General features: G+C 48.7%; 1 protein-coding gene across 1 annotated transcript in view; it reads left to right on the top strand.

Annotated features, from left to right (window-relative positions):
• The window catches only part of LOC147092930 (ephrin type-A receptor 4-A-like), a 96,503-nt gene that overhangs the window by 48,771 nt on the left and 35,219 nt on the right, over nt 1-12,513 (top strand). The window lies entirely within an intron of this gene.

The following is a 12,513-nucleotide window of genomic DNA, read 5'->3' as shown; positions in this document are numbered from 1 at the left end:
ATACCCCACACCCCTCACTGTAACACTGATATACCCCACACTCCTCACTGTAACACTGATATACCCCACACCCCTCACTGTAACACACTGATATACCCCACACCCCTCACTGTAACACACTGATATACCCCACACCCCTCACTGTAACACTCTGATATACCCTACACCCCTCACTGTAACACTCTGATATACCCCACACCCCTCACTGTAACACTCTGATATACACCACACCCCTCACTGTAACACACTGATATACACCACACCCCTCACTGTAACACACTGATATACCCCACACCCCTCACTGTAACTCTGATATACCCCACGCTTCTCACTGTAACACACTGATATACCCCACACCCCTCACTGTAACTCTCTGATATACCACACACCCCTCACTGTAACACTCTGATATACCCCACACCCCTCACTGTAACAGTCTGATGTACCCCACACCCCTCACTGTAACACTCTGATATACCCCAAACCCCTCACTGTAACACTCTGATATACCCCACTCCCCTCACTGTAACAGTCTGATATACCCCACACCCCTCACTGTAACACTGATATACCCCACACCTCTCACTGTAACACACTGATATACGCCACACCCCTCACTGTAACACACTGATATACCCCACACCCCTCACTGTAACACTGATATACCCCACACCTCTCACTGTAACACACTGATATACGCCACACCCCTCACTGCAACACACTGATATGCCCCACACCCCTCACTGTAACACTGATATATCCCACACCCCTCACTGTAACACACTGATATACCCCACACCCCTCACTGTAACACACTGATATACCACACACCCCTCACTGTAACACACTGATATACCCCACACCGCTCACTGTAACACTGATATACCCCACACCCCTCACTGTAACACACTGATATACCACACACCCCTCACTGTAACACTCTGATATACCCCACACCCCTCACTGTAACACACTGATATACCCCACACCCCTCACTGTAACACTCTGATATACCCCACACCCCTCACTGTAACACACTGATATACCCCACACCCCTCACTGTAACACTCTGATATACCCCACACCCCTCACTGTAACACTCTGATATACCCCACACCCCTCACTGTAACACTCTGATATACCCCACAACCCTCACTGTAACACTGATATACCCCACGCTCCTCACTGTAACACTCTGATATACACCACACCCCTCACTGTAACACTGATATACCCCACAACCCTCACTGTAACACACTGATATACCCCACACCCCTCACTGTAACACTCTCTGATATACCCCACACCGCTCACTGTAACACTGATATATCCCACACCCCTCACTGTAACACACTGATATACCACACACCTCTCACCGTAACACACTGATATACCCCACACCGCTCACTGCAACACTGATATATCCCACACCCCTCACTGTAACACTCTGATATACCCCACACCCCTCACTGTAACACACTGATATACCCCACAACCCTCACTGTAACACTGATATACCCCACGCTCCTCACTGTAACACTCTGATATACACCACACCCCTCACTGTAACACTGATATATCCCACACCCCTCACTGTAACACTCTGATATACCCCACACCCCTCACTGTAACACACTGATATACCCCACACCGCTCACTGTAACACTGATATATCCCACACCCCTCACTGTAACACTCTGATATACACCACACCCCTCGCTGTAACACTGATATACCCCACAACCCTCACTGTAACACACTGATATACCCCACACCCCTCACTGTAACACACTGATATACCCCACACCGCTCACTGTAACAGTCTGATATACCCCACACCCCTCACTGTAACACAGTGATATACCACACACCTCTCACTGTAACACACTGATATACCACACACCCCTCACTGTAACACACTGATATACCCCACACCCCTCACTGTAACACTCTGATATACCCCACACCCCTCACTGTAACACACTGATATACCCCACACCCCTCACTGTAACAGTCTGATATACCCCACACCCCTCACTGTAACACTGATATACCCCACAACCCTCACTGTAACACTGATATACCCCACACCCCTCACTGTAACACACTGATATACCCCACACCCCTCACTGTAACAGTCTGATATACACCACACCCCTCACTGTAACACAATACAATACAATAATACAATACAAATCGCTTTATTGGCATGATAAGGTACATCTTATGTTGCCAAAGCATCAAAATACATTTATGGTTGAACACATAAACGCGGTTCCATTCATACAGTGGAAAACAGGTATATCCCTGAGTTTCTAAATATATTTTCGCCTTGTTTATATATACTCTTGTCTTAGTTTACTGGTTGTCCCTCTGTTCATGGCAAGCTGTAACATAGTGTGCCGCCAGTGTTACACAGCTTCTCTCCTCCCCCAGTAGGAATGGGAGTTTTTGGTTGTCAGTCAGATTTCTGAATTCAGGGCATATTTGTGAGAATTTTTGATAGAAATTCTCTCTGATGCCCTGATATTTTCCACAGGCTGTGAGGAAGTGCATCTCTGTCTCAACTACTCCCTGACTGCAGTGAGAGCATATCCTGTCTTCTCTTGGCAGCCTGGTCTGCCTGTGTCTGCCTTTTTCGATCGCAAGGCTATGCTCGCTAAGTCTGTACCTTGTCAAGGTTCTTCTCAGTTTGTTATCCTTTACGAGTTTGCTTTGGGTTTTTGTTGTTTCTGCCCAATATGACAGATATTTTTCCTTTTGCTAAGCGACGATTGTGTTGGGTCGAATTCTTTGTGTTACCCTGTCACTGTCCTGGGGCTGGTTATTGTTAGTATTGTTATTAGTTACTTTATTGAGTCCCAGGACTAGTTGACTGAGGGTATTCTTCTTTATGGTCAGCTCTTGGCATTTCAGGGCGTCGTAGTGATAGCATTGGGGGTTGCTCATTTGTAGGTGATTCCAAATATACCCCACACCCCTCACTGTAACACTGATATACCCCACACCCCTCACTGTAACACTCTCTGATATACCCCACACCCCTCACTGTAACACTCTGATATACCCCACACCCCTCACTGTAACACTGATATACCCCACGCTTCTCACTGTAACACTGATATACCCCACACCCCTCACTGTAACTCTCTGAAATACCCCACACCCCTCACTGTAACACTGATATACCCCACACCCCTCACTGTAACACTCTGATATACCCCACACCCCTCACTGTAACACTGATATACCCCACACCCCTCACTGTAACACTCTGATATACCCTACACCCCTCACTGTAACACTGATATACCCCACACCCCTCACTGTAACACTCTCTGATATACCCCACACCCCTCACTGTAACACTCTGATATACCCCACACCCCTCATTGTAACACTGATATACCCCACACCCCTCACTGTAACACTCTGATATACCCCATACCCCTCACTGTAACACTCTGATATACCCCACGCCTCTCACTGTAACACTCTGATATACCCCACACCCCTCACTGTAACACTCTGATATACCCCACACCCCTCACTGTAACACTCTGATATACCCCACACCCCTCACTGTAGCACTGATATACCCCACACCCCTCACTGTAACACTGATATACCCCACACCCCTCACTGTAACACTCTCTGATATACCCCACACCCCTCACTGCAACACTCTGATATACCCCACACCCCTCACTGTAACACTGATATACCCCAGACCCCTCACTGTAACACTGATATACCCCACACCCCTCACTGTAACACACTGATATACCCCACACCCCTCACTGTAACACTCTCTGATATACCCCACACCCCTCACTGTAACACACTGATATACCACACACCTCTCAATGTAACACACTGATATACCCCACACCGCTCACTGTAACACTGATATATCCCACACCCCTCACTGTAACACTCTGATATACCCCACACCCCTCACTGTAACACACTGATATACCCCACAACCCTCACTGTAACACTGATATACCCCACGCTCCTCACTGTAACACTCTGATATACACCACACCCCTCACTGTAACACTGATATACCCCACAACCCTCACTGTAACACACTGATATACCCCACACCCCTCACTGTAACACACTGATATACCCCACACCGCTCACTGTAACAGTCTGATATACCCCACACCCCTCATTTTACACAGTGATATACCACACACCCCTCACTGTAACACACTGATATACCCCACACACCTCACTGTAACAGTCTGATATACACCACACCCCTCACTGTAACACTGATATACCCCACAACCCTCACTGTAACACTGATATACCCCACACCCCTCACTGCAACACACTGATATACCCCACACCCCTCACTGTAACAGTCTGATATACACCACACCCCTCACTGTAACAGTCTGATATACCCCACACCCCTCACTGTAACACTCTGATATACCCCACACCCCTCACTGTAACACTCTGATATACCCCACACCCCTCACTGTAACAGTCTGATATACCCTACACCCCTCACTGTAACACTGATATACCCCACACCTCTCACTGTAACACACTGATACACGCCACACCCCTCACTGTAACACACTGATATACCCCACACCCCTCACTGTAACACTGATATATCCCACACCCCTCACTGTAACACACTGATATACCCCACACCCCTCACTGTAACACACTGATATACCACACACCCCTCACTGTAACACACTGATATACCCCATACCGCTCACTGTAACACTGATATAACCCACACCCCTCACTGTAACACACTGATATACCACACACCCCTCACTGTAACACTCTGATATACCCCACACCCCTCACTGTAACACACTGATATACCCCACACCCCTCACTGTAACACTCTGATATACCCCACACCACTCACTGTAACACACTGATATACCCCACACCCCTCACTGTAACACTCTGATATACCCCACGCTCCTCACTGTAACTCTCTGATACACCCCACACCCCTCACTGTAACACTGTGATATACCCCACACCCCTCAATGTAACACTCTGATATACCCCAGACCCCTCACTGTAACACTGATATACCCCACACCCCTCACTGTAACACACTGATATACCCCACACCCCTCACTGTAACACTCTGATATACCCCACACCCCTCACTGTAACACTCTCTGATATACCCCACACCCCTCACTGTAACACTGATATACCCCACACCCCTCACTGTAACACTCTCTGATATACCCCACACCCCTCACTGTAACACTCTGATATACCCCACAGCCCTCACTGTAACACTGATATACCCCACACCCCTCACTGTAACACACTGATATACCCCACACCCCTCACTGTAACACTGATATACCTCACACCCCTCACTGTAACACTCTGATATACCCCACACCCCTCACTGTAACACTCTCTGATATACCCCACACCCCTCACTGTAACACTGATATACCCGACACTCCTCACTGTAACACTGATATACCCCACACCCTTCACTGTAACACACTGATATACCCCACACCCCTCACTGTAACACTCTCTGATATACCCTACACCCCTCACTGTAACACTGATATACCCCACACCCCTCACTGTAACTCTGATATACCCCACACCCCTCACTGTAACACTGATATACCCCACACCCCTCACTGTAACACTCTGATATACCCCACACCCCTCTCTGTAACTCTCTGATACACCCCACGCTTCTCACTGTAACACTGATATACCCCACACCCCTCACTGTAACTCTCTGATATACCCCACACCCCTCACTGTAACACTGATATACCCCACACCCCTCACTGTAACACTCTGATATACCCCACACCCCTCACTGTAACACTGATATACCCCACACCCCTCACTGTAACACGCTGATATACCCCACACCCCTCACTGTAACACTGATATACCCCACACCCCTCACTGTAACACTCTCTGATATACACCACACCCCTCACTGTAACACTCTGATATACCCCACACCCCTCATTGTAACACTGATATACCCCACACCCCTCACTGTAACACTCTGATATACCCCATACCCCTCACTGTTACACTCTGATATACCCCACGCCTCTCACTGTAACACTCTGATATACCCCACACCCCTCACTGTAACACTCTGATATACCCCACACCCCTCACTGTAACACTCTGATATACCCCACACCCCTCACTGTAACACTGATATACCCCACACCCCTCACTGTAACACTGATATACCCCACACCCCTCACTGTAACACTCTCTGATATACCCCACACCCCTCACTGCAACACTCTGATATACCCCACACCCCTCACTGTAACACTGATATACCCCAGACCCCTCACTGTAACACTGATATACCCCACACCCCTCACTGTAACACACTGATATACCCCACACCCCTCACTGTAACACTCTCTGATATACCCCACACCCCTCACTGTAACACTGATATACCCCACACCCCTCACTGTAACACTCTCTGATATACCCCACACCCCTCACTGTAACACTCTGATATACCCCACACCCCTCACTGTAACACTGATATACCCCACACCCCTCACTGTAACACACTGATATACCCCACACCCCTCACTGTAACACTGATATACCTCACACCCCTCACTGTAACACTCTGATATACCCCACACCCCTCACTGTAACACTCTCTGATATACCCCACACCCCTCACTGTAACACTGATATACCCGACACCCCTCACTGTAACACTGATATACCCCACACACTTCACTGTAACACACTGATATACCCCACACCCCTCACTGTAACACTCTCTGATATACCCTACACCCCTCACTGTAACACTGATATACCCCACACCCCTCACTGTAACTCTGATATACCCCACACCCCTCACTGTAACACTGATATACCCCACACCCCTCACTGTAACACTCTGATATACCCCACACCCCTCACTGTAACTCTCTGATACACCCCACGCTTCTCACTGTAACACTGATATACCCCACACCCCTCACTGTAACTCTCTGATATACCCCACACCCCTCACTGTAACACTGATATACCCCACACCCCTCACTGTAACACTCTGATATACCCCACACCCCTCACTGTAACACTGATATACCCCACACCCCTCACTGTAACACTCTGATATACCCTACACCCCTCACTGTAACACTGATATACCCCACACCCCTCACTGTAACACTCTCTGATATACCCCACACCCCTCACTGTAACACTCTGATATACCCCACACCCCTCATTGTAACACTGATATACCCCACACCCCTCACTGTAACACTCTGATATACCCCATACCCCTCACTGTAACACTCTGATATACCCCACGCCTCTCACTGTAACACTCTGATATACCCCACACCCCTCACTGTAACACTCTGATATACCCCACACCCCTCACTGTAACACTGATATACCCCACACCCCTCACTGTAACACTGATATACCCGACACCCCTCACTGTAACACTCTCTGATATACCCCACACCCCTCACTGCAACACTCTGATATACCCCACACCCTCACTGTAACACTGATATACCCCAGACCCCTCACTGTAACACTGATATACCCCACACCCCTCACTGTAACACACTGATATACCCCACATCCCTCACTGTAACACTCTCTGATATACCCCACACCCCTCACTGTAACACTGATATACCCCACACCCCTCACTGTAACACTCTCTGATATACCCCACACCCCTCACTGTAACACTCTGATATACCCCACACCCCTCACTGTAACACTGATATACCCCACACCCCTCACTGTAACACACTGATATACCCCACACCTCTCACTGTAACACTGATATACCCCACACCCCTCACTGTAACACACTGATATACCACACACCCCTCACTGTAACAGTCTGATATACCCCACACCCCTCACTGTAACACACTGATATACCCCACACCCCTCACTGTAACACACTGATATACCCCACACCTCTCACTGTAACACACTGATATACCCCACACCCCTCACTGTAACACTCTGATACACCCCACGCTCCTCACTGTAACACTCTGATATACCCCACACCCCTCAATGTAACACTCTGATATACCCCAGACCCCTCACTGTAACACTGATATACCCCACACCCCTCACTGTAACACACTGATATACCCCGCACCCCTCACTGTAACAGTCTCTGATATACCCCACACCCCTCACTGTAACACTGATATACCCCACACCCCTCACTGTAACACTCTCTGATATACCCCACACCCCTCACTGTAACACTCTGATATACCTCACACCCCTCGCTGTAACACTGATATACCCCACACCCCTCACTGTAACACACTGATATACCCCACACCCCTCACTGTAACACTGATATACCTCACACCCCTCACTGTAACACTCTGATATACCCAACACCCCTCACTGTAACTCTTTCTGATATACCCCACACCCCTCACTGTAACACTGATATTCCCGACACCCCTCACTGTAACACTGATATACCCCACACCCTTCACTGTAACACACTGATATACCCCACACCCCTCACTGTAACACTCTCTGATATACCCTACACCCCTCACTGTAACACTGATATACCCCACACCCCTCACTGTAACTCTGATATACCCCACACCCCTCACTGTAACACTGATATACCCCACACCCCTCACTGTAACACTCTGATATACCCCACACCCCTCACTGTAACTCTCTGATATACCCCACACCCCTCACTGTAACACTGATATACCCCACACCCCTCACTGTAACACTCTGATATACCCCACACCCCTCACTGTAACACTGATATACCCCACACCCCTCACTGTAACACTCTGATATACCCTACACCGCTCACTGTAACACTGATATACCCACACCCCTCACTGTAACACTCTCTGATATACCCCACACCCCTCACTGTAACACTCTGATATACCCCACACCCCTCACTGTAACACTGATATACCCCACACCCCTCACTGTAACACTGATATACCCCACACCCCTCACTGTAACACTCTGATATACCCCATACCCCTCACTGTAACACTCTGATATACCCCACGTCCCTCACTGTAACACTCTGATATACCCCACACCCCTCAGTGTAACACTCTGATATACCCCACACCCCTCACTGTAACACTCTGATATACCCCACACCCCTCACTGTAACACTGATATACCCCACACCCCTCACTGTAACACTGATATACCCCACACCCCTCACTGTAACACCCTCTGATATACCCCACACCCCTCACTGTAACACTCTGATATACCCCACACCCCTCACTGTAACACTGATATACCCCAGACCCCTCACTGTAACACTGATATACCCCACACCCCTCACTGTAACACACTGATATACCCCACACCCCTCACTGTAACACTCTCTGATATACCCCACACCCCTCACTGTAACACTGATATACCCCACACCCCTCACTGTAACACTCTCTGATATACCCCACACCCCTCACTGTAACACTCTGATATACCCCACACCCCTCACTGTAACACTGATATACCCCACACCCCTCACTGTAACACACTGATATACCCCACACCCCTCACTGTAACACTGATATACCTCACAGCCCTCACTGTAACACTCTGATATACCCTACACCCCTCACTGTAACACTGATATACCCCACACCCCTCACTGTAAAACTCTGATATACCCCACACCCCTCACTGTAACACTCTGATATACCCCACGTCCCCCACTGTAACACTGATATACCCCACACCCCTCACTGTAACACTCTGATATACCCCACACCCCTCACTGTAACACTCTGATATACCCCACACCACTCACTGTAACACTGATATACCCCACACCCCTCACTGTAACACTGATATACCCCACACCCCTCACTGTAACACTCTCTGATATACCCCACACCCCTCACTGTAACACTCTGATATACCCCACACTCCTCACTGTAACACTGATATACCCCTCACCCCTCACTGTAACACTCTGATATACCCTACACCCCTCACTGTAACACTGATATACCCCACACCCCTCACTGTAACACTCTGATATACCCCACACCCCTCACTGTAACACTCTGATATACCCCACGCCCCTCACTGTAACACTCTGATATACCCCACACCCCTCACTGTAACACTCTGATATACCCCACACCCCTCACTGTAACACTCTGATATACCCCACACCCCTCACTGTAACACTGATATGCCCCACACCCCTCACTGTAACTCTCTGATATACCCCACACCCCTCACTGTAACACTGATATACCCCACACCCCTCACTGTAACACTCTGATATACCCCACACCCCTCACTGTAACACTGATATACCCCACACCCCTCACTGTAACACTCTGATATACCCCACACCCCTCACTCTAATACTCTGATATACCCCACACCCCTCACTGTAACACTCTGATATACCCCACACCCCTCACTGTAACACTCTGATATACCGCACACCCCTCACTGTAACACTCTCGTATTTGCCCCACACCCCTCACTGTAACACTCTGATATACCCCACACCCCTCACTGTAACACTGATATACCCCGCACCCCTCATTGTAACACTGATATACCCCACACCCCTCACTTTAACACTCTGACATACCACACGCTCCTCACTGTAACACTGATATACCCCACACCCCTCACTGTAACACTCTCTGATATACCCTACACCCCTCACTGTAACACTGATAAACCCACACCCCTCACTGTAACACTGATATACCCCACACCCCTCACTGTAACAGTCTGATATACCCCACACCACTCAGTGTAACACTCTCTGATATAACCCACACCCTTCACTGTAACACTCTCTGATATAGCCCTCACTGTAACACTGATATACCCCACAACCTTCACTGTAACACTGTGATCTACTCCACACCCCTCACTGTAACATTCTGATATACTCCACACCCCTCACTGTAACACTGATATACCCCACACCCCTCACTGTAACACTGATATACCCCACACCCCTCACTTGAACACTGATATACCCCACAACCCTCACTGTAACACTCTGATATGCCCCTCACTGGAACACTCTGTTATACCCAACAGCCCTCACTGTAACACTGGTATACCCCACACCCCTCCCTGTAACACTGATATACCCCACACCCCTCACTGTAACACTGATATACCCCACACCCCTCACTGTAACACTCTGATATACCCCACACCCCTCACTGTAACACTCTGATATACCCCACACCCCTCACTGTAACACTGATATACCCCACACCCCTCACTGTAACACTGATATACCCCACACCCCTCACTGTAACACACTGATATAACCCACGCCCCTCACTGTAACACTGATATACCGCACACCCCTCACTGTAACACTGATATACCCCACACCCCTCACTGTAACTCTCTGATATAGCCCACGCCCCTCACTGTAACAGTCTGATATACCCGACGCTCCACACTGTAACACTGATATACCCCACACCCCTCACTGTAACACTCTGATATACCCTACACCCCTCACTGTAACATGCTGATATACCCCACACCCCTCACTGTAACACTGATATACCCCACACCCCTCACTGTAACACTGATATACCCCACACCCCTCACTGTAACACTCTGATACACCCCACACCCCTCACTGTAACACTCTGATATACCCCACACCCCTCAGTGTAACACTGATATACCCCACACCCCTCACTGTAACACTGATATACCCCACACCCCTCACTTTAACACTGATATACCCCACACACCTCACTGTAACACTCTGATATACACCACACCCCTCACTGTAATACTCTGATATACCCCACACCCCTCACTGTAACACTCTGATATACCCCACACCCCTCACTGTAACACTGATATACCCCACACCCCTCACTGTAACACTGATATACCCCACACCCCTCACTGTAACACTGATATAACCACGCCCCTCACTCTAACACTAATATACCCCACACCTCTCAGTGTAACACTGATATACCCCACACCCCTCAGTGTAACACTCTCTGATATACCCCACGCCCCTCACTGTAACACTGATATACCCCACACCCCTCACTGTAACACTGATATACCCCACACCCCTCACTGTAACACTGATATGTCCCACACCCCTCACTGTAACACTCTCTGAAAAACCCCACACCCCTCATTGTAACACTGATATACTCACACCCCTCACTGTAACACTCTGATATACCCCACACCTGTCACTGTAACACTCTGATGTACCGCACACCCCTCACTGTAACACTCTGATATACCCCACACCCCTCACTGTAACACTGATATACCCCACACACCTCACTGTAACACTCTGATATGCACCACACCCCTCACTGTAATACTCTGATATACCCCACACCCCTCACTGTAACACTCTGATATACCCCACACCCCTCACTGTAACACTCTGATATACCCCACACCCCTCCCTGTAACACTCTGATATACCCCACA

The sequence above is a fragment of the Somniosus microcephalus genome, unplaced genomic scaffold, assembly GCF_052327205.1.
Source record: "Somniosus microcephalus isolate GS21.2 unplaced genomic scaffold, FLI_Smic_1.0 unresolved_chr2, whole genome shotgun sequence".
NCBI lineage: Eukaryota > Metazoa > Chordata > Chondrichthyes > Squaliformes > Somniosidae > Somniosus > Somniosus microcephalus.
The sequence above is the reverse complement of the archived record's forward strand: the minus strand, read 5'-3'. Positions and strand labels throughout refer to the sequence as shown.